Below are 27,690 nucleotides of genomic sequence, written 5' to 3'. Positions count from 1 at the left end.
CAACTAAACCATAACCGATCATCACGTGAGATGGAGTAGTTTTCAATGGTGAACATCACTATGTTGATCATATCTACTATATGATTCACGCTCGACCTTTCGGTCTCCGTGTTCCGAGGCCATATCTGCATATGCTAGGCTCGTCAAGTTTAACCTGAGTATTCTGCGTGTGCAAAACTGGCTTGCACCCGTTGTAGATGGACGTAGAGCTTATCACACCCGATCATCACGTGGTGTCTGGGCACGACGAACTTCGGCAATGGTGCATACTCAGGGAGAACACTTCTTGATAATTAGTGAGAGATCATCTTAAAATGCTACCGTCAATCAAAGCAAGATAAGATGCATAAAAGATAAACATCACATGCAATCAATATAAGTGATATGATATGGCCATCATCATCTTGTGCTTGTGATCTCCATCTCCGAAGCATCGTCATGATCACCATCGTCACCGGCGCGACACCTTGATCTCCATCGTAGCATCGTTGTCGTTTACGCCGTCTATTGCTTCTACGACTATCGCTACCGCTTAGTGATAAAGTAAAGCAATTACAGGGCGTTTGCATTTCATACAATAAAGCGACAACCATATGGATCCTGCCAGTTGCTGATAACTTCGGTTATAAAACATGATCATCTCATATAATAAAATATAGCATCATGCCTTGACCATATCACATCACAACATGCCCTGCAAAAACAAGTTAGACGTCCTCTACTTTGTTGTTGCAAGTTTTTATGTGGCCGCTACGGGCTGAGCAAGAACCGTTCTTATCTACGCATCAAAACCACAACGATAGTTCATCAAGTCAGTGTTGTTTTAACCTTCGCAAGGACCGGGCGTAGCCACACTCGATTCAACTAAAGTTGGAGAAACTGACACCCGCCAGCCACCTGTGTGCAAAGCACGTCGGTAGAACCAGTCTCGCGTAAGCGTACGCGTAATTCGGTCCGGGCCGCTTCATCCAACAATTTCGCCGAACCAAAGTATGACATGCTCGTAAGCAGTATGACTTGTATCGCCCACAACTCACTTGTGTTCTACTCGTGCATATAACATCAACGCATAAAACCTGGCTCTGATGCCACTGTTGGGGAACGTAGTAATTTCAAAAAATTTCCTACGCACACGCAAGATCATGGTGATGGCATAGCAACGAGAGGGGAGAGTGTTGTCTACGTACCCTCGTAGACCGTCAAGCGGAAGCGTTATGACAACGCGGTTGATGTAGTCGTACGTCTTCACGATTCGACCGATCCAAGCACCGAACGTACGGCACCTCCGTGTTCAGCACACGTCCAGCTCGATGACGTCCCCCGGGCTCCAATCCAGCGAAGCGTCGGGGATGAGTTCCGTTAGCACGACGGCGTGGTGACGATGATGATGTTCTACCGGCGCAGGGCTTCACCTAAACTCCGCGACAATATGACCGAGGTGGAATATGGTGGAGGGGGCACCGCACACGGCTAAGGAACGATCCGTAGATCAACTTGTGTGTCCATGGGGTGCCCCTTGCCCCCGTATATAAAGGAGTGGAGGAGGGGGAGGGCCGGCCCTCTCTATGGCGCGCCCTAAGGGAGTCCTACTCCCACCGGGAGTAGGATTCCCCCTTTCCTAGTAGAACTAGGAACCCTTTCATGTAGTAGGAGTAGGAGAGAAGGAAAGGGAAGAGGGAAGGAGAAGGAAGGAAGGGGGCGCCCCCCCTCCCTAGTCCAATTCAGACTTGTCCAAATGGAGGGGTGCGGCCACCCTTTTGACCCTTTCTCTCCTTTCCCGTATGGCCCATTGAAGCCCAATACGAATTCCCGTAGCTCTCCGGTACTCCGAAAAATACCCGAATCACTCAGAACCTTTCCGAACTCCGAATATAGTCGTGCAATATATCGATCTTTACGTCTCGACCATTTCGAGACTCCTCGTCATGTCCCTGATCTCATCCGGGACTCCGAACTCCTTCGGTACATCAAAACTCATAAACTCATAATAAAACTGTCATCGAAACCTTAAGCGTGCGGACCCTACGGGTTCGAGAACTATGTAGACATGACCTAGAATAGTTTCCGATCAATAACCAATAGTGGAACATGGATGTTCATATTGTCTCCTACATATTCTACGAAGATCTTTATCGGTCAAACCGCATAACAACATACATTGTTCCCTTTGTCATCGGTATGTTACTTGCCCGAGATTCGATCGTCGGTATCCAATATCTAGTTCAATCTCGTTACCGGCAAGTCTCTTTACTCGTTCCGTAATACATCATTCCGTAACTAACTCATTAGTTACAATGCTTGCAAGGCTTAAGTGATGTGTATTACCGAGAGAGCCCAGAGATACCTCTCCGACAATCGGAGTGACAAAACCTAATCTCGAATTACGCCAACCCAACATGTACCTTTGGAGACACCTGTAGAGCACCTTTATAATCACCCAGTTACGTTGTGACGTTTGGTAGCACACAAAGTGTTCCTCCGGTAAACGGGAGTTGCATAATCTCATAGTTATAGGAACCTTGTATAAGTCATGAAGAAAGCAATAGCAACATACTAAACGATCGAGTGCTAAGATAACGGAATGGGTCAAGTCAATCACATCGTTCTCCTAATGATGTGATCCCGTTAATCAAATGACAACTCATGTCTATGGTTAGGAAACTTAACCATCTTTGATTAACGAGCTAGTCAAGTAGAGGCATACTAATGACACTATGTTTGTCTATGTATTTACACATGTATTATGTTTCCGGTTAATACAATTCTAGCATGAACAATAAACATTTATCATGATATAAGGAAATAAATAATAACTTTATTATTGCCTCTAGGGCATATTTCCTTCAAGCTGATGTATGTGCATTGGTGGGAAGCTGTGAAGGAAAGCCAAAAGTGGAAGATTCATGTATAACACAGAAGGAGATGGAACAAAGAGGTCACCACCAGTCCCAACTGAGAATGCTTAGCGTCCCCCGGGTGTCTAGAGGGCGAAGAAAGCTATAGGAAAAGATAATGAAGCCCCTACTGAGATGAATACCATGCAAGAACAGATTGGGGCTTTTCTAAAAGCACAAGCTGACACTAAGGCACAAACTGATGAGATGATGGAATTGCAAAGTCGTCTATCTGCTCAGAAGGTAGAAGCTAACCGACTTGCATATGAGGCAGAAAAGGAGAGGACAATGGCGAAGTTAGCTGAGGAAAGAACCAAGTTGTTTCACAAGTTCACAGAGATGCTGAATACCGACACTACAAGGATGGAGCCATGGGAAAAGGAGATGCATGTGAGGGCTGTCACAAGACTGGGGGATCAACTTTTAAAGGAGGAATAGAAGGTATGTAAATCTGCACTATTGTGTTTGAAATGCTATTTTCTGTTAAAATGCTGGCTCTGCTGTAAAAATGCGGGAATACTATACACACATGAATATTTCGTTTCCTGCTGTTTAGTTCGTAGGAATTGCTCCTGTGAGTTTGTACTTTCAGGTCCACTCCATATAGTAACACAAATTCGCTCGGTCAATTTATTTCTTTCCTTTCCTGCAAACAAAATGAATCTGTGTTTTCAATTCTTTGTTCTCCATCTTGATTCTTGTGTCCTTGCCAAATAAATTAATTTGGTTCAGCGTGCATCCCTTCTTGTTCTCCCTGTAAGCTAGTAGAATCCATCTCCAGGAGCAATTATCAGCACCGGTTTAGTAAACTAGGCTTGGGTTCGATGGATTCTGGAGATTTATGATTATTCAGTAAATAGCTTCTTTTCAAGAACCAGATTGATTCCCCTGTGCTGCGAACTAGGTTCAATTATTTGGGTCAGGAAGTACCACTTGATGTACTTTAGAAACAAATGCTAGATTCTGCATGTGTTCATTAGGAAGTTCACGTATATGTTCCACTAAAAATTTGCACTATTGTTTTTGAAATATGCACTGTACTCAGAAATCTGCACTGCACCCTGAAATCTGCACTTTACTACCCAAAAATCTGCACTATTGTTTTTGATATTCTATTTTTTAATTAAAATGTTGGTTGTGCTATAAAACTCACCTACAGATTTTAAAACTGTAGTTGCACTACAGCAAGATACTTGTACTATTGTCAGCTACTCCATGCAAATTTAACAGGAAATGCTCTAGCCATACTTAGAAAAAATCTATGTTTTCGACATGCTTGTTACTATACTCTAACTTGTGTCTTGCTTCTCATGTAGATGTTCTACATATATGTGCAACAAAAGCGGATTTCATGTGCCAGGAAGTGTAGAAGATGTGAGAGCTTTTTTTGGAATGCGAAGAATCAAAGAATACAACAACAAATTCAGTCTGAAATTTGATTTGTGTGTTTACAAATCTTTCCTTTATGAGTATTTGGAAACCTTGGATTATTCTGTTACTATGGGATTTTATAGTGTCATGGACAAGACATACTTGTTGACACTGTTTGCATATCGAGAGTGCTGATTTTCGTTTGAAAATCAAGTTGTTTGATAACTTTCAATGTGAATGCTTGTTGATATGGTTGATTCAAATGGATGTTGGTATTGTTTAAATGTAGTGGAGGTTTCATGTGTTGGAAAGAAGGTGAGAGAGAAAAAGTAATGATGAGATCACGTAGAGTAGCTTTCATTGGGTGGTAGTGGCATACAACAATAGCTTCATTCAAATTTATCTAGCCCAAAAAACTGTCTCCGACATTGTCATGCATTCATGCCGGTTAACGCATGATGACCTAGAAGCCTACTGAGCTACACCACATTGCATGTACATTGATATCTAGTCAGCCATCTGTAATACACGCCTCGTTAGATCTTTGTCAGGTAGAGGAAAGAGATTAACCAAAAAGTGGAAGTATTTCCAGACCGAGGGAGTATAGACGGTGCATCGGCCGCTCATATCGTGCATTGTAACGTGTCGATAGTACAGCCTAGTGATATCGCGGAGTATTACAGACAACTCTTGTCTAAACAATTGTACATGCCCTAATGGCTTGGCCTGCTCACGCCTATTTAAGCCAAGATCCAACAACAGCGCTAGCTCCAAATCTTTGACACCATCACCCTTTGATGCCCTCTTACTCAAAGCGACCTGCCGCGATGTCACTTTTAAGACAGAGATCACCAACGCGCCGTGACTAGAACAGCCACGCACCATTCCACCGCTGAAATTTGCTTTAAAATGAACTTCCATGTATTTAGAAATGTATGAAAACATAGTTAGATCTTGGATGGCCAACTCCCTTACACATTTCCCTCGGCTGATGAGTGATGACCTTGTCAATGAGCATACAGTTCATAGTTTGAATAGTTCTCCTTCCCATTTCAAATCTTTCATTTGGTCAACAAAATTGTAGTTGTCAAGATTTTAGAAGATTTTGTTAATCAGATTAATTGTGGAACCATAAGGAGGGTATATTTTCGCATGTAAAAAATGCGACAGAAGACAAATGCCCAAGCTGTTACTTAATAGAGCTGTTTAATGCACGTTACTCTACATGATACCAAACTGCTAACAAGCCATACATCCATGATAAAAACTCAAATCATACAGCCCTTGTTCAGTTCAGGTCTCCATATCGCTTCCACTCAACACTAGATAGCTCTATGAGCAAAAACAGTAGCATTTAGTTTGATCATCACCCAACAAAACTAAATTTGATTGCTCAAACAAAGTAATGTTTTAAAACACTGAAGCAACCGAATTACAGATCAAGCATTCCAAAAACTGTCGAGCAATCTTTATTCCGCCACAATGAATGCAGTGCGTTGGATCCAGATCAGACAGCTGGGAGACAAGAGGTTGTTGGCCAGAGGCTTAAATCCAGGAGGGAGGGATGGAGGCGCAGAGGGAGATAGTGAGCGGCGGCGCCGGATTGAGTCATAGAATTCAGAGGCCCTAAATTCTAAGATTTAGAACATCTCCAACACCCACGCTAAACTAGCGCCGCGCCGCAAAATAGATCGTTTTAGCGCGCGCGCAACGCGTCAGGGCATCCAACGGACGCGTAAAAACGGCGCGCACGCTAAAACGAATTGGGCGCACGGTCAAAAACACTTACCCACGCGGCGTATTTCGGGCGCCCACTACAGCGCGCGGCACACTCGAGCGCTCACGTCCGCTCTTCCTCTCGCACTTCCACCCCCGACCGGCCGCGCCGCCGCCCGCGCACCCCGGCGACCGTCTCAGGCTTCCCCGGCGCGCCCACGCTTCCGCCCATCCCCTCCTAGTACCGCCGGCGCCCACGCGTCTCCGTCATCTGAGGAACAACACCTAAGCGCTCGCTGCGGCGCCCGCAAGGTGTATGACAAAAGGTAGTCCGTTTTGTTGCCTCCTATCATGCCATTCGGCGTCCCACAACGCACAAGAAACTTCAGAATGATCTGATTAAAGAGTGGTGGGCATGGCATGGACATCATGATGATATCTGCACTCAACATTGTATTGTTCATGAACTATTTATTGTGTTGTAATAATTTATTTTGAACTATTTGTTGTTGTACTAAACGATAAAATATTTGTTTGAGTTGTAATGATTTATTTTGACCTATTTGTTATTAATTTTTATTTTGTTTGTTTGATCATTTTTTCTATCTTCTTTGAAATGTACATGTGGTTTATGCGGCGCGCGCGGTATTTTTGCGCCCTGCACACTGCATTATAGCGCCGCTGCTGGAGCCAGCGCAGGCAGGCGCGCAAAATCAGCCGCAGCACGCACGCTAACAGGTTTTTTGCGCGCGGCTGTTGGAGATGCTCTTATGTGGTATCCAACACCGCCACCCACCCCTCCGTCTGCACCACCACCCCTCTCCCTCCTCGATTTCATTTCAGCCACCAGCCAACCGCCTCCCACCTCCGAGCTGTACGCAGGAGCATCCCCTCAACGCAGAAGGCTGAATGTGGAGTAGATGGGGTCATGCGGGCGACAAGGTCAGGGAAGGAAGGGAAAACAGGAGAAGGAGGCGCATGAATCTCAAGAAATAAAAACATGCACATTTGTGTTGAGATGTGCCAGAAGACAGGTCACACGACGCAGTTTGATTGAGCGTCGTGCTGTTTAATGCTGGCCGGTGTTTCCGTCCGTCTATGCTTCCCTCTACGGGATGACCAAACTGTTATCAATAGGCCATCCTTCCAGTTACATAAAATAGTTTTTCAATCGCAAAACTGGACAAACGATATAATCAAGCATTTCCTCAATTCAGGTCTCCAAATTGCTTCCGCACCACACCAAATTGCTGGCTTTATTTCGCCGAAATAAATGCAATGCGTTATCCAGATCACACGGTTGGGAACTAGGAGGTTGTTGGCTGGGGGCTGAAATTGAAGAGAGAGAGGCGGCGGAGTTGAGGGATGGATGGGAGGTGGCGGCGGCGGCGAAGGGACAAAAGTCCTAAAATATAAAGACTTTGGTCCCCTTTGCCGCCACCGCCGCATGTCCATCAACCAGCTCCACCGCCCCTCCCTCCTCTATTTTCATTTCAGCCACCAGCCAACAACCTCCCACCTCCGAGCCGTATGCAGGGGATGGATGCAGAGAAGACAGGTTGCACGGGCGACAAAGAAGTCGGGAATGGAAGGGAAAACAGACGATGGAGACATACGAATCTCAAGAAACAAAAATATGCTGGCCGGTGTTTCCGTCCGTCTATGCTTCCTTCTACGGGATGACCAAACTGATATCAACAGGCCATCCTTCCAGTTGTGAAGCAACAAACACAAAACAATATCTCAATCGCAAAATGCAAGCAAAAAATTGAAATACACAAAAAATTGGACACGACCAAGCTTTTCCTCAGTTCAGGTCTCCAAATTGCTTCCGCACCGCGCCATGAGATAGCGCATCAGAAGAACGAAAGTGTTTAGTTTCATCATCATCGGACAGCTTTAAGCATTAGATCTAGCATACAAGATAAAACAAAAGAAAGTATCTCAAAAAGAAATAGTCCCTCAGAAACATTTGCATAGATGTATCAACAGATTGGTATTTTTCAGACAAGGCTGAAACTTAAAATTTGTCCAGTCATCGGGAGGCCGAAACAGAGTCAGAAACATCTCAAGCAAATAGCAAAAACGAGATCCCAAGACGAGCAACAAGGTCGGGTTGCTTGTTGGCTCAGATCCCTCTGGGTGATAGTATAGATCTCATCAACATATGAATAAGGCCACTACTTTAACATCACAGGTCATCACCGAGATCCGCGAACAACCAACCTCCGATCCATAGGAAATATCTACAGAAAAAATCAAACAGCAACGAGATGCAGTCTCCTCAGTTCAGGTCTCCAGTTCTTCCACATTGTGAATTTCAGAAGAACGAAAGTATTATTTGGGTCATCACCGGAGAACGAGCAGGCCGAGAAAAAATAAAAGCAAATCGAAGCGCGCAGCTGAGCGAAATCGAAGTCGAATCGAGAAGGAGAGGCGGGGATGCATATGGGGGGAAGAGAGATACTGGGTCTGGCGGCTGGGTTTGCTGGGTGGTTAGGAAGGAGGATTTCTTTTGTATTTATAGGCTCCCGGTTAGGGTTGGGCTGGTTGCCTGCGCCTCCTACGTAATCTGCACCGTCCGATCTCGATCTCGGCGGGGAAGGTGTTTCCCGTTGCGAAACCTGCCACACCGTCTCGTTGTCCACCGTGCCTCTGACCTGCCGTCAGATGTGTCACACGCCCGAACTTGGTTACATTTCCGTCCCCCTAATTTTCCCCCGGCATCATCTTTATCTTTACTCCTAAAATAAAACATTGCTTAATTTTACCTTTTTTCCGTTTGGTGCCCTTACGAAAATACGTCTCCGTGCCGTTTCCATCCGGTCAAAGAGGTTTGACCATTAGATGGACGTTTTCTCAACGTAGTTGCCCTCGGGTGCATGTGCCACTGACATGTGAGACCTAACTTTCAGTAAGAAAAACACTCTCTCACTTACAAGTGGACCCCAACTAAAAAGAACTCTCTCACACACAATATCTCTCTCTCTTCTTTGACTAGTGGGTCCACCGAGATTAAACTTAACCATAAATAGACTCTATTAGATGGCAAATTAAACAAGGGGGTTCCACATGTCATTGAGTAAGGATTTAGTTACTTGGTTAATTATAACCCTAAAGCAAACATGCCACGTCGTCTCGCTGGCGGGAACCAAAACCGATGGAGGAGGTGCATTGTTTGCTCGCTGCAGGGCACAAAATTGTGCGTGGATGGTTTCTATATCTAGATAGGATCGAGTCACATATGTTGTTGGTAGTTTTGGTAGCAGGGGTCGCCCGTAGAAGGGCCGTCAGCGAAGTTTGGCGGCAACCATGGCATGGGTTTGACGGGCGCGATGCTACACGGTGAACCAGGGCGAGCTAAGGGCGGCTTTGCTTCCTGGCGATGTAAGGAGCACGCCAACGTGCTCAGATGTGACAAGTTCGAGCTCTAGCAATGGTGGCGATTAGTCATGGTGGCGGTGGCTATCTGAGCTTGCGGAAACTGTTCCTACGGCTCGAAATCGAGCATGGTGGGAGAGGGGAAATGAGCAGAAGCTCATGGTGATGCGTCAGAGCAGGTTAGCGAGCTCGGGGAGGGCTTGACGGCTGCGAATCGAACGAGGCGACAACCATCGGTGACGAGGAAGATGAGCACGGATGGCAGCAATTTCGGGCAGCTCCGCTTGAATCCGCAGGCAGGGAGGACTAAAGCTTCGCGGGCCAATGCATGCCTCTAGCATTTTACATTTTAGAGTGTTGGTCATGTATTAATTATAGTTAATTAATTTTTATAGTTAATCAGTTCTGCTAAAAAATTGGTTAATCTCTTTTCTTAGTTGAAAACAAAATAGTTAATCAGTTTAGGCATGTGATGCATCTAACGGTTGGGTGGGGGAGTTGGTTTTGGTATTTTTGTGGCCCATGTCAGTCCATCCGCGGGTGTTGGGAGGAGGCACGCAACCGTGTCGTGCTCAGAGACACGGTAGAGGAGCCGGTTCCCTCGTCTTTGGCCGTGACAAATAGATGAGATCTCAGAAAATTTAGCAAAACGGATTGGAGAGGTCCATGAAGTTCAGATTAAGTTGCTGAGTGGATATGTTGGGGAGTTCATCTGAGTAAGAGTGAAGCTTGACGTGAAAAAACTTCTTACTCGGTGGGTTAGTTTCAGAAAAGGTGGAGAAACTGAATTCTATTCACAAAAGGTCGTGGGTCTTATCAATGGAATGACCCTGCACCTGGACGTGGTCATTGTCAGGTAAGGACAGATGGTAATTGGGCAAATAAGGGTGATGAATGGTGCAACAATATGAACCAAAATTCGATAGAACCTGATGACATGGACCATGATGAGCTGGAAAAGAATGACACGATTCCGAGTGTTGATGGACTTGGGAAACAACAATCGTAAGTTGACCTAGAGTCCTTGCCCCCCCCCTCCGAAGAGCTTCCACACATTCGTACATTTCGTGTTTGCAAAAGATGCATGGGGGCATATCAATTCCATGTACAAGGGAAGCTCAAGCATTCAACGCTCCAACTTTGAAGTCATTCTTGATGAAGCAGATGAGTTTGTCATGGATGAAGAAGAAGATCCCCGTGATTTATACCGGAGGTTGACGACTCTTTCGGTTTCTCTTCGAGACCATGGGAGCGAGGACATAGATGACAATTGTGGCAAGCGCAAGTTTCTTAAGGCGATTATGCCTTACAATAAAATCATGTCTTTTGTGATCCGCCAAAGACCGAACTTTCACTCCTTGTCCTCTAATGATGTGTTGGATGAATTAATTGACATGAAAATCTTGAACGAGACCGCCAACAACGCTCTTGCTCGCGTTCGATTGAAGAAACACAACCTTGCTTTGAAGCCAGGGTGATCCAAGAAGAGGAAGAAGATGATGATGAGGCGGATTACCCCGAGGACACCAAATATGCTTACCATGAGCACATGGCTCTTGCATCAAGGTAATCTTGGGGCAACAAGAGGAAGTTCAAGTCCAACAACTCAAGTGGCTACAAGCCAAAAGGTCAATGAGTGAGGACTTGCCGCAATTGTGAGAACTTGAGTTACTTCCTCGTGGAGTGTCCTTGTGAGAAGAATGAAGACAATTTGGGCAATCTTATTCGCGACGATAAGACCAAGTATTACCCAAGCAAGAACAACAACTTCGCGAATGAGAAACCCTACAAGGTGTTGGTGGCACAATAAGAGTGCTACTCCGATGATGATGATGATGACCCAATGGTGAAGCGGTTGCAACAACCTCCATGGCCATTGCCATTACTTCCACTCCATCAATGTCTCTCTTCGACTCCCCCAACGAGAACACCATCACCACCCACAAGTGCCTCATGGCCAAGGCATCAAATGCAGCCCCTCCCACCAAGCTTATCATTACTACTAACCCATCCTTGATGGATTGTGTTGAAGATGGTGTGGAGGTGCCTGAAGAGGAGGAAAATGAGTTCGACAAGTTTATGGCCAGACACAAAGGTAAAACCAAGAAGCACTATGTTGCTCTCATTGGAACAAGTAGTTGCACCTTGTTGATCTCTTTGGAACAACTAGGTGAAGCCCATGTTGTTGTGATGCATTCCAGGTAGGCGAGGGCTTCCGAGACTATTCCTGGCTTCACTGGGAAAGGTCCGGGGGCGATTCGGTTCCCGTGGTAGGGCCTCCTAGGAGGTGCGTCATTTTTTTGCTCTCATCGTACCCTTTGTTGTGCTTCGTCTCTATGGACTACATGTATTGTGATGCCCTTTGCTTTCTTCGGTTGCGATGAGTTTTGGACCGCTATTTTTCAAGGTGTCTGCATTTCTTTGGTCATTCTTGTGTGCTTTATATCACGATGTGGGTGTTGCTAATCCTTGTTTCTTTGGCGGGTTCTATTTCTTTGTGTAGCTCAGAGGTTCCGATGTCGTCGTTATTTGGTTTTAAAAAAATTGTTCATTTTTAATATTTTTGTTGATAATTAAAAAAGGATTCAAATTTCTTTTCAATTTCAAGAAAATGATCATAGTGTATAGAAAAATTGTTGAGTTTGCATATGAAAAATGTTTAGCGTATATTAAAAATGTTCATTGTGTATTTACAAAATGTTCAATGTATACTGAAAAAATTAGGGTTGTTATTAAAATTCACTTTTTCCAAAAGTTGCTCACATAAAAAAATGAACTGAACTTTTGAATTTTGTTTGTTTTGTTGCTAGTTTTTATAGTCCTATCCTGCCATTTAGTCGCCAACACCATAAGCTCGACTGTCTTTCCACATGCACTCGAAACCATGTATGATCCTCCCTTGCTCGCAGGATCATTTTTTCAGATTTCCAACTGGAATGGGCCGACCTAATCACGCTGCTTCTGTGCGAAAGCTCGAAAGAGCCTAGTGGCGTGACTCCCGTCTAATAAGAGCTCTTTGTAGTTTCTAAAAAAAAGAGCTCTTTGTACCCCCCGCGAGCACATACTACTAATCTAGCAAATTGACTGAAACAAACTTATGATGAGTCAACCGACCTAATTTTTATTTTCGGTCAACTGACCTATAGTCGGTCTCTCTTTTCTCTCCATTATGCCCAACAACCTGTTATCATCATTTTTTTACCGTGAAACCGTAGAATAATAGTTATACATTATTTTCATTCAAAGTAAAAATATGTACAAGCCGGTCTTACAACAAACTGGAATCAACCTATGCATGTTTTATGAAACATTGAACACATATTAGATGTTTTATTCTACCCAACTACGAATCTTTTCTGCTTTGGAATTCTTTGCTTTTATCTCAGCAGTCCATAGTCCTTCTTGGAGATAATATTTCCACTCCTGAATGTGAGGTACAGCTGATCTGAAGATCTTGTCATTCCTTATGGACCAAATACCCCAACATCCCATAGTTATAATGTCCAATGCAATATCTTGTGGAAGTTGGAGTATGGCAAGCCGGAAGTCATCAAATATTGATATGCTTTAATGGGATGATATTATCCCAACACTATAGAGCAAAATGGCAGTTCCAGAAGAGATGGAGAGTTTCCTCAGTGTTATCTGAACATAAAGCATAATTATAAATGTTCAGATGCATGGTCTTTCTATTAAGAAGGTTCCTTGTGTTGATCCTGTCATGGAGAGGGAGCCATATGAAGATCTTGTGCCTCAATCTGCAGGATGTTTTCCAGATGTGCTGAAAGAGAGGATGGACTGTGCTAGGTCCCCTCAAGTGGTGATACATTTCAATGGAGGAGTAGCCTTTGGTTGATCCTTGCATAATCCATTCATCTGGGCATTAGAAGCTGGTCTCTCAAGAAGATGTTCAAGTAGTTGATTATATTGTTGAAAAGCCTGCTGTGACATGGGAGTGTGAAAATGATCTGACAATTCTTGAGAATTGATAACCTGTTGTAGTGTCACATAGTTGTTGGTTGCATAGTAAGGAAGTTTTGGGAATTTTGCTTCCAAAGGTTGTTCCCACCAATTGTCAGACCACAGTAGAGTTGCATTTCTCGACTTAGCTTTGCAAGTGGCAAACAGTTTGTAGGTGGGCAGGAGCTTGAGCAAGGACTTCCACCAGAAGGAGCCTACCAGTCTCTCTCCGGGAAGTGAGTTTGAGTAGTAAGATCCCCAAATGATATTAACCCAAGGTATATCTTCTCTATTAAGAAATTTATGAAGATGCTTCATGAGAAGTGCTTTTTGTGAATCTTAATATCCAAAATACCTAGTCCTCCATTTGCCTTAGGTTGGCAAGCTTTACTCCAAGTAATAAGTGTCACCCCTCTCTCTTCGGTACCAAATTTCCTCCAGAAACAATTTTTGAGATATACCTTGAGCTGGTTAACCACAGTAGCAGGAATTCCGAGTGAACACATGAAGAAAATGGGCATACTGGAGAAAACTGGTTTAATGAGAGTTAATTTGTCTCCAGTAGATAGTAGTGTAGAACACCTGAAAGTGCAATTAATCCCCGGGTGGTTTTGGTAACTCATAACAACATATAGCTCATTGAACTAACTTCCATTCAAGATAAATAGTTCAGAAAGTTCAATGAATGGCATGGCACGGACTAAAGATGTGGACCCCTCAAAATGCTAAGGACAAAGATTGGCAAAAGCTCAAGACTCTTCATATTTATTTTAGTGATCCAAGATCACATTGAGTCCATAGGAAAGCCAATACTATTAAAAGGGGCTGAGGTGTTGCTCAATGGCTTGCTTGCTCAAATGCTTAGTGGTATTTCTCCAAAACCCTCAACCACTTTCTCCATCCAAATATGTCAAAGTCCTAAACTCCAACTCGGCCCCACAGATTCTTTCTATCCGGCGTGACCGAGTTCATATGACATGGCCACTTCCAGAAACCCTAGCAATTCGGTCTCCCGATACGGGCCTCGGTCTCATCGAGATGGCCTTGCCAATGCTCTGTGACTTGTTGCATTTATTTTGGTCTCACCGAGTTGGCTTGTCAGATTCTCTATTTCCTTATTGCTTCACTTCGGTCTCATCGAGTTGATGCAATCGGTGCCACCGAGTGGATGTTTTCCCTAAGCCCTAGCACACCGGTCTCACCGAGTTGTTCCAGTCGGTCCCACCGAGATTCCTAACTGAAAGTGCTAAGTGGCACTTATGCTTTATTTTGGTGTGATGACAATGTGGTTAGTTGAACTAATATCGGTTGCTTAAGTTTATCTCGGGTTATTGGTTCTAAGTGCCCGTGATGGAGATGTGCGACCCCCCCCCCCATTTCAAAAAGGACAAAGGCGTTGTCTTTCGACACTTCGAAGGTTTAGTTTTGGTTTGCTTCGAGTCGTAGGAAAGACCGCACTATCAAGAGGGGTCTGTGTGGATAAATGTCGTGTGGGAATGCCATTGCCGAGCCTCACTCTCTTACCCTTCCCACTCCGAGCACCTAATAAGATCCTAGTGTGTATGCTGTGGTACTCAGAAAGTTGCAACAGAAAGTTACTGGGTACCCCGTGCGCACGGGGTCTGTTGACCCCCGTGCGCACGGGGTACTGCGTAACTCTCTGGGTACCCCGTGCGCACGGGGTCTTTGACCACCATGCGCACGGGGTGGCGTGATTGTCTCTGACTACCCCGTGCGCACGGGGCTGACTTAGCCCGTGCGCACGGGGTCCAACAGGCAGAAATCCCCACCAGCCCCTGCACACTATATAAAGGCCCTTCTTCCACCTCCAACCCTTAACCATAATGTCTTGTTGAGCTCCACCATTGCTACACCTCCTTTTGCTCAATACTCTCAATCCCTCCAGCCAAACTTGTTGAAACTTTGGGGATTGGGAGAGCAAGACCCGATCTACATCTTGACCAAACCAAATCGCGTTCCCCGCAACATTTCTTCCCCATTGACTTGTTACTCTTGGAGCTTGGGATCCTAGGCGGCTAGAGGTTCCTCCGGAAGCTTCCTTGCTTGTGGTGTGCTCCGGAGAAGTTTGTAAAGGTGTGGTGGTCGCCTTCAAGACCAACCCCGAGTGATTCGAGGCTCATTCGTTGGGGGTGACTCGAAGGAGAATACGGTGAGCCTTCGGTGGCGTTCCGCAAGCTTTGGCTCCGGCACCGCTCCAAACGGAGATTAGCTCTTCCCCAAGGAAGAGTGAACTTCGGGTTAAAATCTGCGTCCTCGTCTCACTTGTGGTTAATCCTTTCCCGCACCTTTCCTTGTAACTCAAACATGGTGGCCTTGGCCACCGCCCTCGCTTGAGGGTTGTGTCCGTGTTTGTTTCGCCTGTGTGGTGTGTTGTTTCTTTTCTTTTGTTTTGTGTTTTGTTCTTCCTACTTCTCTTTTGGTACAAGTGCTCCACATATTCCCTTTCCATAGTGATAGGTCTTTCCTCGCGGCGTATTCAGAAATATCGACCGAGTGCTTTGTGAAGTAGGGGTAAGAGTATACACTCAGCCCTGTATTTAAAACAAATCCACTCATGTCGAAGTTCATGAGTACCCCGTGCGCACGGGCCTGTACCGTGCTCACGGGGCCCCCGTGCCCACGGGCTCTGTACCATGCGCACGGGACCCCGTGCGCACGAGGATCTCTTAGCCCGTGCGCACGGGGTCTGCGGTTTCTGGTCCTGAAGGTGGGGCGTGGGGGAGGCTCGGGCTCTTTTCCACCCATTCGCCCCCTCCACTCCCCAGAAAGCCTCCAGCGCCGCCGCCGTCGCCTCCCCTCGCCGGAGCTCCTCCGGGCTTCGTCGGGGTTCTTCCTCGGTGGATCTGCATCCAGATGGGGTCCTCCTCCGGTTGGTCCTGCCTCCTTGGTCTTTTTCCTTGTGTTTCTTTCTTTTTCTCTAGCTTTAGGGTTTCTTTGCTCCCTAGATTCGTTTGGCCTCAAATGTTGGTAGATAGAAGTCTAGTGCTTAGATCCTCTGGTCCCTCTGCTTCACCCACTCCCGGAGTTCATTCTGGTAGTGGCTGCTGCTGGGAGACCCCCATGTCCACGGTCCTGTACCGTGCGCACGGGACCCCCGTGCCCACAGGGTCTAAACCCCCGTGTGCACGGGCTATCCAGGAACTTTTGCCTAGATTTTTGTCTATCCCCTTGCCATTCATCTTGCACTTGTACTCATTTGTGGTTCGTGCTTTGTGTTGTTGGGTGTTTGCGTGTGTTTCAGAATCCGCCGACAAGAGGTCTGAGCTTCGTCGCAAGCGTGGAAAAAGAGGATCAGAGGACTTCACCATTGCTCGTCGTCAGCCGTCTGAAGGCATGGGTCAGGGGTCTGGATCTGGTCAGGGCCGTGTTCGACGTGCTGCCTCAAAACGGCCCGTTGTAGAGGCTTCCGATAATTCTGAGGAAGAATATGACTCGCAAGATGATGTTTACTATGCCAATCCCAATAATGATTATGATATAGAAGAAGATGATGATCATGGTGAGGAAGGTGAAGAAGAGGATGAGGAGTCTAGTCCGGAGCAAGCCATTCCGGGCGGGCGTGACCTCCAGAATTTGCCTCTTGTCAAGTGGACCAAGCCAGAGATCTGGGCTGAGAGACAGAGCCATCCTTATGTTGCTGCCACTAGTTTGGGAGTGGTGTTGGGGAACGTAGTAATTTCAAAAAAAAATCCTACGCACACGCAAGATCATGGTGATGGTATAGCAATGAGAGGGGAGAGTATAGTCCACGTACCCTCATAGACCGTAAGCGGAAGCGTTAGCACAACGCGGTTGATGTAGTCGTACGTCTTCACGATCCGATCGATCCAAGCACTGAACGGACGGAGCCTCCGAGTTCAGCACACGTTCAGCTCGATGACGATCTCCGGCCTCCGATCCAGGAGAGCTCCGGAGACGAGTTCCGTCAGCATGACGGCGTGGTGACGATGATGATGTTCTACCGGCACAGGGCTTCGCCTAAACTCCGCGTCGATATGACCGAGGTGGAATATGGTGGAGGGGCACCGCACACGGCTAAGGAACGATCCGTAGATCAACTTGTGTGTCTTTGGGGTGCCCCCCCGCCCCCGTATATAAAGGAGCAAGGGGGGAGGCCGGTTGGCCCTTGGGGCGCGCCAAGGAGGGGGGAGTCCTCCTCCTAGTGGGAGTAGGACTCCCCTTTCCTAGTCCAACTAGGAAGGAGGAAGGGGGAAGGAAAGAGGGGGAGAAGGAGAGGGAAAGAGGGGCCGCGCCCCCTCCCCTAGTCCAATTCGGACTCCCCATGCGAGGGGGTGCGCCACCTCCTGGGCTGCTGCCCTCTCTCTCCCCTCAGGCCCACTAAGGCCCAATACTTCCCCGGGGGGTTCCGGTAACCCCTCCGGCACTCCGGTTTTCTCCGAAATCATCCGGAACACTTCCGGTGTCCGAATATAGTCGTCCAATATATCAATCTTTATGTCTCGACCATTTCGAGACTCCTCGTCATGTCCGTGATCATATCCGGGACTCCGAACAAACTTCGGTACATCAAAACTTATAAACTCATAATAAATCTGTCATCGTAACGTTAAGCGTGTGGACCCTACGGGTTTGAGAACTATGTAGACATGACCTAGAACTATTCTCGGTCAATAACCAATAGCGGGACCTAGATGCCCATATTGGTTCCTACATATTCTACGAAGATCTTTATCGGTCAAACCGCATAACAACATACGTTGTTCCCTTTGTCATCGGTATGTTACTTGCCCGAGATTTGATCGTCGGTATCCAATACGTAGTTCAATCTCGTTACCGGCAAGTCTCTTTACTCGTTTTGTAATGCATCATCTCGTAACCAACTCATTGGTCACATTGCTTGCAAGGCTTATAATGATGTGCATTACCGAGAGGGCCCAGAGATACCACTCCGACGATCGGAGTGACAAAACCTAATCTCGAAATACGCCAACTCAACATGTACCTTCGGAGACACCTGTAGTACTCCTTTATAATCACCCAGTTACGTTGTGACGTTTGGTAGTACCCAAAGTGTTCCTCCGGTAAACGGGAGTTGCATAATTCTCATAGTTACAGGAACATGTATAAGTCATGAAGAAAGCAATAGCAGTATACTAAACGATCAAGTGCTAGGCTAACGGAATGGGTCATGTCAATCACATCATTCTCCTAATGATGTGATCCCATTAATCAAATGACAACACATGTCCATGGTTAGGAAACATAACCATCTTTGATTAATGAGCTAGTCAAGTAGAGGCATACTAGTGACTATATGTTTGTCTATGTATTCACACATGTATCATGTTTCCGGTTAATACAATTCTAGCATGAATAATAAACATTTATCACTATATGAGGAAATAAATAATAACTTTATTATTGCCTCTAGGGCATATTTCCTTCAGTCTCCCACTTGCACTAGAGTCAATAATCTAGATTACATAGTAATGATTCTAACACCCATGGAGTCTTGGTGTTGATCATGTTTTGCTCGTGAGAGAGGCTTAGTCAACGGGTCTGCAACATTCAGATCTGTATGTATCTTGCAAATCTCTATGTCTCCCACTTGGACTTGGTCCCGAATGGAATTGAAGCGTCTCTTGATGTGCTTTGTCCTCTTGTGAAATCTGGATTCCTTTGCCAAGGCAATTGCACCAGTATTGTCACAGAAGATCTTCATTGGTCCCGATGCACTAGGTATGACACCTAGATCGGAAATGAACTCCTTCATCCGGACTCCTTCATTTGCTGCTTCCGAAGCAGCTATGTACTCCGCTTCACATGTAGATCCCGCCACGATGCTTTGTTTAGAACTGCACCAACTTACAGCTCCACCGTTTAATAAAAACATGTATCCGGTTTGCGATTTAGAATCGTCCGGATCTGTGTCAAAGTTTGCATCGACGTAACCATGTACCACTAGCTCTTTGTCACCTCCATATACGAGAAACATATCCTTAGTCCTTTTCAGGTATTTCAGGATGTTCTTGACCGCTGTCCAGTGATCCACTACTGGATTACTTTGGTACCTTCCTGCTAAGCTTATTGCTAAGCATACATCAGGCCTGGTACACAACATTGCATACATGATAGAGCCTATGGCTGAAGCATAGGGAACATCTTTCATTTTCTCTCTATCTTCTGCTGTGGTCGGGCATTGAGTTTGACTCAACTTCACACCTTGTAGCACGGGCAAGAACCCTTTCTTTGCCTGATCCATTTTGAACTTTTTCAAAATTTTGTCAAGGTATGTGCTTTGTGAAAGTCCTATTAAGCGTCTTGATCTATCTCTATAGATTTTGATGCCCAATATGTAAGCAGCTTCACCGAGGTCTTTCATTGAAAAACTTTTATTCAAGTATCCCTTTATGCTATCCAGAAATTCTATATCATTTCCAATTAATAATATGTCATCTACATATAATATCAGAAATGCTACAGAGCTCCCACTCACTTTCTTGTAAATACAGGCTTCTCAAAAAGTCTGTATAAAACCATATGCTTTGATCACACTATCAAAACGTTTATTCCAACTCCGAGATGCTTGCACCAGTCCATAAATGGATCGCTGGAGCTTGCACACTTTGTTAGCACCTTTTGGATCAACAAAACCTTCTGGCTGCATCATATACAACTCTTCTTCTAGAAATCCATTCAAGAATGCAGTTTTGACATCCATTTGCCAAATTTCATAATCATGAAATGCAGCAATAGCTAACATGATTCGGACAGACTTAAGCATCGCTACGGGTGAGAAAGTCTCATCGTAGTCAACCCCTTGAACTTGTCGAAAACCTTTCGCAACTAGTCGAGCTTTATAGACAGTTACATTACCATCGGCGTCAGTCTTCTTCTTAAAGATCCATTTATTCTCAATGGCTTGCCGATCATCGGGCAAGTCAACCAAAGTCCATACTTTGTTTTCATACATGGATCCCATCTCAGATTTCATGGCCTCTAGCCATTTTGCGGAATCTAGGCTCATCATCGCTTCCTCATAGTTCGTAGGTTCATCATGGTCAAGTAACATGACTTCCAGAATTTGATTACGTACCACTCTAGTGCGGATCTTACTCTGGTAGACCTACGAGGTTTAGTAGAAACTTGATCTGAAGTTTCATGATCCATATCATTAGCTTCCTCACTAATCGGTGTAGTTGTCACAGGAACCGGTTCTTGTGATGAACTACTTTCCAATAAGGGAGCAGATACAGTTATCTCATCAAGTTCTACTTTCCTCCCACTCACTTCTTTCGAGAGAAACTCCTTCTCTAGAAAGGATCCGATTTTAGCAACGAAAATCTTGCCCTCAGATCTGTGATAGAAGGTGTACCCAATAGTCTCTTTTGGGTATCCTATGAAGACACATTTCTCCGATTTGGGTTCGAGCTTATCTGGTTGAAGTTTCTTCACATAAGCATCGCAGCCCCAAACTTTAAGAAACGACAACTTTGGTTTGTTGCCAAACGATAGTTCATAAGGCGTCATCTCAACGGATTTTGATGGTGCCCTATTTAACGTGAATGCGGCCGTCTCTAAAGCATAACCCCAAAATGATAGCGGTAAATCAGTAAGAGACATCATAGATCACACCATATCTAGTAAAGTACGATTACAATGTTCGGACACACCATTTCGTTGTGGTGTTCCGGGTGGCGTGAGTTGCGAAACTATTCCGCATTGTTTCAAGTGTAGACCAAACTCGTAACTCAAATATTCTCCTCCACGATCAGATCGTAGAAACTTTATTTTCTTGTTACGATGATTTTCCACTTCACTCTGAAATTCTTTGAACTTTTCAAATGTTTCAGACTTGTGTTTCATTAAGTAGATATACCCATATCTGCTCAAATCATCTGTGAAGGTGAGAAAATAACGATATCCGCCGCGAGCCTCAACATTCATTGGACCACAAACATCAGTATGTATGACTTCCAACAAATCAGTTGCTCACTCCAAGTTCCAGAGAACGGCGTTTTAGTCATCTTGCCCATAAGGCACGGTTCGCAAGTACCAAGTGATTCATAATCAAGTGATTCCAAAAGCCCATCAGTATGGAGTTTCTTCATGCGCTTTACACCGATATGACCTAAACGGCAGTGCCACAAATAAGTTGCACTATCGTTATCAACTCTGCATCTTTTGGTTTCAACAGTATGAACATGTGTATCACTACTATCGAGATTCAACAAAAATAGACCACTCTTCAAGGGTGCATGACCATAAAAGATATTACTCATAAAAATAGAACAACCATTATTCTCTGATTTAAATGAATAACCGTCTCGCATCAAACAAGATCCAGATATAATGTTCATGCTCAACGCTGGCACCAAATAACAATTATTTAGGTCTAAAACTAATCCCGATGGTAGATGTAGAGGTAGCGTGCCGACCGCGATCACATCGACTTTGGAACCATTTCCCACGCGCATCGTCACCTCGTCCTTAGCCAATCTTCGCTTAATCCGTAGTCCCTGTTTCGAGTTGCAAATATTAGCAACAGAACCAGTATCAAATACCCAGGTGCTACTGCGAGCATTAGTAAGGTACACATCAATAACATGTATATCACATATACCTTTGTTTACTTTGCCATCCTTCTTATCCGCCAAATACTTGGGGCAGTTCCGCTTCCAGTGTCCAGTCTGCTTGCAGTAGAAGCACTCAGTTTCAGGCTTAGGTCCAGACTTGGGTTTCTTCTCTTGAGCAGCAACTTGCTTGCCGTTCTTTTTGAAATTCCCCTTCTTCCCTTTGCCCTTCTTCTTGAAACTGGTGGTTTTGTTAACCATCAACACTTGATGCTCCTTTTTGATTTCTACCTCCGTGGCTTTTAGCATTGTGAAGAGCTCGGGAATAATCTTGTTCATCCCTTGCATATTATAGTTCATCACGAAGCTCTTGTAGCTTGGTGGCAGTGATTGGAGAATTCTATCAATGACACTATCATTAGGAAGATTAACTCCCAGTTGAATCAAGTGATTATTGTACCCAGACATTTTGAGTATGTGTTCACTGACAGAACTATTCTCCTCCATCTTGCAGCTGTAGAACTTATTGGAGACTTCATATCTCTCAATCCGGGCATTTGCTTGAAATATTAACTTCAACTCCTGGAACATCTCATATGCTCCATGACGTTCAAAACGTCGTTGAAGACCCGGTTCTAAGCCGTAAAGCATGGCACACTGAACTATTGAGTAGTCATCAGCTTTGCTCTGCCAGATGTTCTTAACGTCGTCAGTTGCATCAGCAGCAGGCCTGGCACCCAGCGGTGCTTCCAGGACGTAACTTTTCTATGCAGCAATGAGGATAATCCTCGGGTTACGGACCCAGTCCGTGTAATTGCTACCATCATCTTTCAACTTTGCTTTCTCAAGGAACGCATTAAAATTCAACGGAACAACAGCACGAGCCATCTATCTACAAACAAACATAGACAAGCAAAATACTATCAGGTACTAAGTTCATGATAAATTTAAGTTCAATTAATCATATTACTTAAGAACTCCCACTTAGACGGACATCTCTCTAGTCATCTAAGTGATCACATGATCCAAATCAACTAAACCATGTCCGATCATCACGTGAGATGGAGTAGTTTCAATGGTGAACATCACTATGTTGATCATATCTACTATATGATTCACGCTCGACCTTTCGGTCTCCGTGTTCCAAGGCTATATCTGTATATGCTAGGCTCGTCAAGTATGACCTGAGTATTCCGCATGTGCAACTGTTTTGCACCCGTTGTATTTGAACGTAGAGCCTATCACACCCGATAATCACGTGGTGTCTCAGCACAAAGAACTTTCACAACGGTGCATACTCAGGGAGAACACTTCTTGATTATTAGTGAGAGATCATCTTAAAATGCTATCGTCAATCAAAGCAAGATAAGATGCATAAAGGATAAACATCACATGCAATCAATATAAGTGATATGATATGGCCATCATCATCTTGTGCTTGTGATCTCCATCTTCGAAGCACCGTCATGATCACCATCGTCACCGGCGCGACACCTTGATCTCCATCGTAGCATTGTTGTCGCTACGCCATCTATTGCTTCTACGACTATCGCTACCGCTTAGTGATAAAGTAAAGCAATTACAGGGCGTTTGCATTTCATACAATAAAGCGACAACCATATGGCTCCTGCCAGTTGCCGATAACTTCGGTTACAAAACATGATCATCTCATACAATAAAATATAGCATCACGTCTTGACCATATCACATCATAACATGCCCTGCAAAAACAAGTTAGACGTCCTCTACTTTGTTGTTGCAAATTTTACGTGGCTGCTACGGGCTTAGCAAGAACCGTTCTTACCTACTCATCAAAAAACCACAACGATAGTTTGTCAAGTTAGTGTTGTTTTAACCTTCGCAAGGACCGGGCGTAGCCACACTCGATTCAGCTAAAGTGAGAGAGACAGACACCCGCTAGCCACCTTTAAGCACGAGTGCTCGTAACAGTGAAACCAGTCTCGCGTAAGCGTACGCGTAATGTCGGTCCGGGCCGCTTCATCTCACAATACTGCCGAACCAAAGTATGACATGCTGGTAAGCACTATGACTTGTATCGCCCACAACTCACTTGTGTTCTACTCGTGCATATAACATCAACGCATAAAACCTAGGCGCTGATGCCACTGTTGGGGAACGTAGTAATTTCAAAAAATTTCCTACGCACACGCAAGATCATGGTGATGGTATAGCAACGAGAGGGGAGAGTATAGTTGATGTACCCTCGTAGACCGTAAGCGGAAGCGTTAGCACAACGCGGTTGATGTAGTCGTACGTCTTCATGATCCGACCGATCCAAGCACCAAACGGACGGAGCCTCCGAGTTCAGCACACGTTCAGCTCGATGACGATCTCCGGCCTCCGATCCAGCAGAGCTCCGGAGATGAGTTCCGTCAGCACGACGGTGTGGTGACGATGATGATGTTCTACCGGCGCAGGGCTTCGCCTAAACTCCGTGTCGATATGACCGAGGTGGAATATGGTGGAGGGGGGCACCGCACACGGCTAAGGAACGATCCGTAGATCAACTTGTGTGTCTTTGGGGTGCCCCCCCGCCCCCGTATATAAAGGAGCAAGGGGGGAGACCGACCGGCCCTTGGGGCGTGCCAAGGAGGGGGGAGTCCTCCTCCTAGTGGGAGTAGGACTCCCCTTTCCTAGTCCAACTAGGAAGGAGGAAGGGGGAAGGAAAGAGGGGGAGAGGGAGAGGGAAAGAGGGGCCGCGCCCCCCTCCCCTAGTCCAATTCGGACTCCCCATGGGAGGGGGCGCGCCACCTCCTGGGCTGCTGCCCTCTCTCTCCCCTCAGGCCCACTAAGGCCCAATACTTCCCCGGGGGGTTCCGGTAACCCCTCCGGCACTCCGGTTTTCTTCGAAATCATCCGGAACACTTCCGGTGTCCGAATATAGTCGTCCAATATATCAATCTTTATGTCTCGACCATTTCGAGACTCCTCGTCATGTCTGTGATCATATCCGGGACTCCGAACAAACTTCGGTACATCAAAACTTATAAACTCATAATAAAACTGTCATCGTAACGTTAAGCGTGCAGACCCTACGGGTTCGAGAACTATGTAGACATGACCTAGAACTATTCTCGGTCAATAACCAATAGCGGGACCTGGATGCCATATTGGTTCCTACATATTCTACGAAGATCTTTATCGGTCAAACCGCATAACAACAACGTTGTTCCCTTTGTCATCGGTATGTTACTTGCCCGAGATTTGATCGTCGGTATCCAATACCTAGTTCAATCTCATTACCGGCAAGTCTCTTTACTCATTCTGTAATGCATCATCTCATAACCAACTCATTGGTCACATTGCTTGCAAGGCTTATAATGATGTGCATTACCGAGAGGGCCCAGAGATACCTCTCCGACGATCGGAGTGACAAAACCTAATCTCGAAATACGCCAACTCAACATGTACCTTCAGAGACACCTGTAGTACTCCTTTATAATCACCCAGTTACGTTGTGACGTTTGGTAGTACCCAAAGTGTTCCTCCGGTAAACGGGAGTTGCATAATTCTCATAGTTACCGGAACATGTATAAGTCATGAAGAAAGCAATAGCAGTATACTAAACGATCAAGTGCTAGGCTAACGGAATGGGTCATGTCAATCACATCATTCTCCTAATGATGTGATCCCATTAATCAAATGACAACACATGTCCATGGTAAGGAAACATAACCATCTTTGATTAATGAGCTAGTCAAGTAGAGGCATACTAGTGACTATATGTTTGTCTATGTATTCACACATGTATCATGTTTCCGGTTAATACAATTCTAGCATGAATAATAAACATTTATCATGATATGAGGAAATAAATAATAACTTTATTATTGCCTCTAGGGCATATTTCCTTCAAGTGGATCCCTGGTTCAAGAATGAGTTTCAGCAAAGGATCTATCATGAGCTTCTTATGACCAAGTCCAAGAAGTTTGCCCCTCACAAGCAAGTCAACACTGAGAGTTTGCGCGACAATGACCATCTGTATCCTGGTGTGTACTCCGCTCTTGGACGACTAGGTCTGATTCCGTTTGTCACCTTCAACCACCCCTATAATGAAGATCTAGTGATGCAGTTCTTTGCCACTCTGTACTTCTCCAATGATTCTGCTCGCACCCTCACCTGGATGTCCGGAACGCATCAGTGCTCAGCTCATATGGCAAAGTTCTCCGAGATCATTCCCTACCCGTTCATGGATGAAGAGACCATTTTTGATGAGTTTGGCGTTGTTCGGGAAAGTGGGCAGCGCACTAAAGATGAGATTGCCTTTGCTTACAAACAAGAGAAGTCATTTGTCACTGGGTCAATCAAAGACCTCTTGCCCCTCTATGATACCATGCGCCATATCCTGAGGTATACCCTCACTCCAAAGGCCGGGGATTCCCATAACATTCGGAGCTCCATGCTTGATGTCTTTGTGTATCTTCATCAGAAGAAGAAAGCGGATGTTCTGGACTTCATGTACTACGAGCTGCGTTAGTGTGTACAAGAGAACAAGTCCTTGATCTATGCTCCTTTCATACAGGCATTGATTGAGACCGTCTGTCCAGCAAAGTACATTGCCAGCTTCAAGACTTCTGTTCCCAAGCGCAACTCCAACTGGACCCCTGCTGCTCCTGCTCCCTATGTGCCTATCAAGAAGGGGCGCAACCCTAGGCCTGAGGATCGTGCTACCTACACTCCAGGCATGTCCTCTACTGCACGGATCCCTCGTGGTCGGGCCAAGTCTGTTGGTTTTGAGGCCATCTTTGCCAAGGGAGAGAAGTAGTCACTGTTCAAGACCTTGAGCAACATGTTCAAGATGTGTCAGTCCATTCAGCGTCGTCAGATCAAGGAAATCAACAAGGAGAAGCTTGTTCGGTGTGAGCAGAAGGCAGCAAGGGCTGCTGCGGGTGAGGAGGTCCGTCCAGGTTCAGAGGACGTCGACAGTGAGGCCACTGCTCGGTCTTTCCCAATGGCCAGGTGGCATTTTGATGATGATGATGATGCCTCGAGTGCTCCTCCTCTTGTCTAATGGGTCTCGTGTCGCCATTTGTCTCCTTTTTGTTGTCTTGATGACAAAGGGGGCTAAGTGGTGTGTGGTGTGTGTACGTGGGTGTGTTGATATCTCAAGCCTCGTGTTTCTTGCTGTTGGTTGGTTTTAGTTGGCTTGAGATACTCTTATTTACCTTCTGTCTGTGTGGTTGTGAGACTCTAGCTTTATTATTTAACCTTGCCATTATCCTCTTATGCTTATTGGGTCTCACATTATTTGCTCTCCACACTGTGTCATGAGTTCTAGGCACCGTTATAGGTTTATTTTGTTGAAACTCATGACGTTTCTATAATGATCTTGGTCGAACCTCCTATGAGTGTTCTAGATGCATTCTTGTTTTCGGGCACACATTTAGGGGGAGCTATCATGATCATTATTTGTTCCATGGCTTTCTATCTATTTATCCTCTATGCCATGCTCTAACCACGTTGTCATCAATGCACCAAAAAGGGGGAGATTGAAAGTGCTAAGTGGCACTTATGCTTTATTTTGGTGTGATGACAATGTGGTTAGTTGAACTAATATCGGTTGCTTAAGTTTATCTCAGGTTATTGGTTCTAAGTGCCCGCGATGGAGATGTGCGACCCCCCCCCATTTCAAAAAGGACAAAGGCGTTGTCTTTCGACGCTTCGAAGGTTTAGTTTTGGTTTGCTCCGAGTCGTAGAAAAGAACGCACTATCAAGAGGGGTCTGTGTGGATAAATGTCGTGTGGGAATGCCATTGCCGAGCCTCACTCTCTTACCCTTCCCACTCCGAGCAC

The 27,690-nt window shown here is 45.3% G+C and overlaps 1 long non-coding RNA gene, 1 other non-coding gene and 1 pseudogene across 2 annotated transcripts; all 3 read right to left on the bottom strand.

The window, feature by feature from the left end:
- Positions 1-4,636: 4,636 nt before the first annotated feature.
- Positions 4,637-8,471, bottom strand: LOC123110795 (uncharacterized). Its single transcript, XR_006453708.1, has 2 exons — positions 8,335-8,471; positions 4,637-8,227 (listed from the first exon to the last, which is right to left on the bottom strand). It is a non-coding gene; the product is annotated as an uncharacterized lncRNA (long non-coding RNA).
- On the bottom strand, positions 7,783-7,878 carry LOC123118102 (uncharacterized; annotated as a pseudogene).
- On the bottom strand, positions 8,260-8,341 carry LOC123118097 (small nucleolar RNA Z159/U59). Its single transcript, XR_006457718.1, has one exon. It is a non-coding gene; the product is annotated as a small nucleolar RNA Z159/U59 (small nucleolar RNA).
- Positions 8,472-27,690: the final 19,219 nt, after the last annotated feature.

This window comes from Triticum aestivum, chromosome 5B (genome assembly GCF_018294505.1).
Source record: "Triticum aestivum cultivar Chinese Spring chromosome 5B, IWGSC CS RefSeq v2.1, whole genome shotgun sequence".
NCBI classification, from domain to species: domain Eukaryota; kingdom Viridiplantae; phylum Streptophyta; class Magnoliopsida; order Poales; family Poaceae; genus Triticum; species Triticum aestivum.
This window is presented reverse-complemented; position numbering and strand designations above follow the sequence as displayed.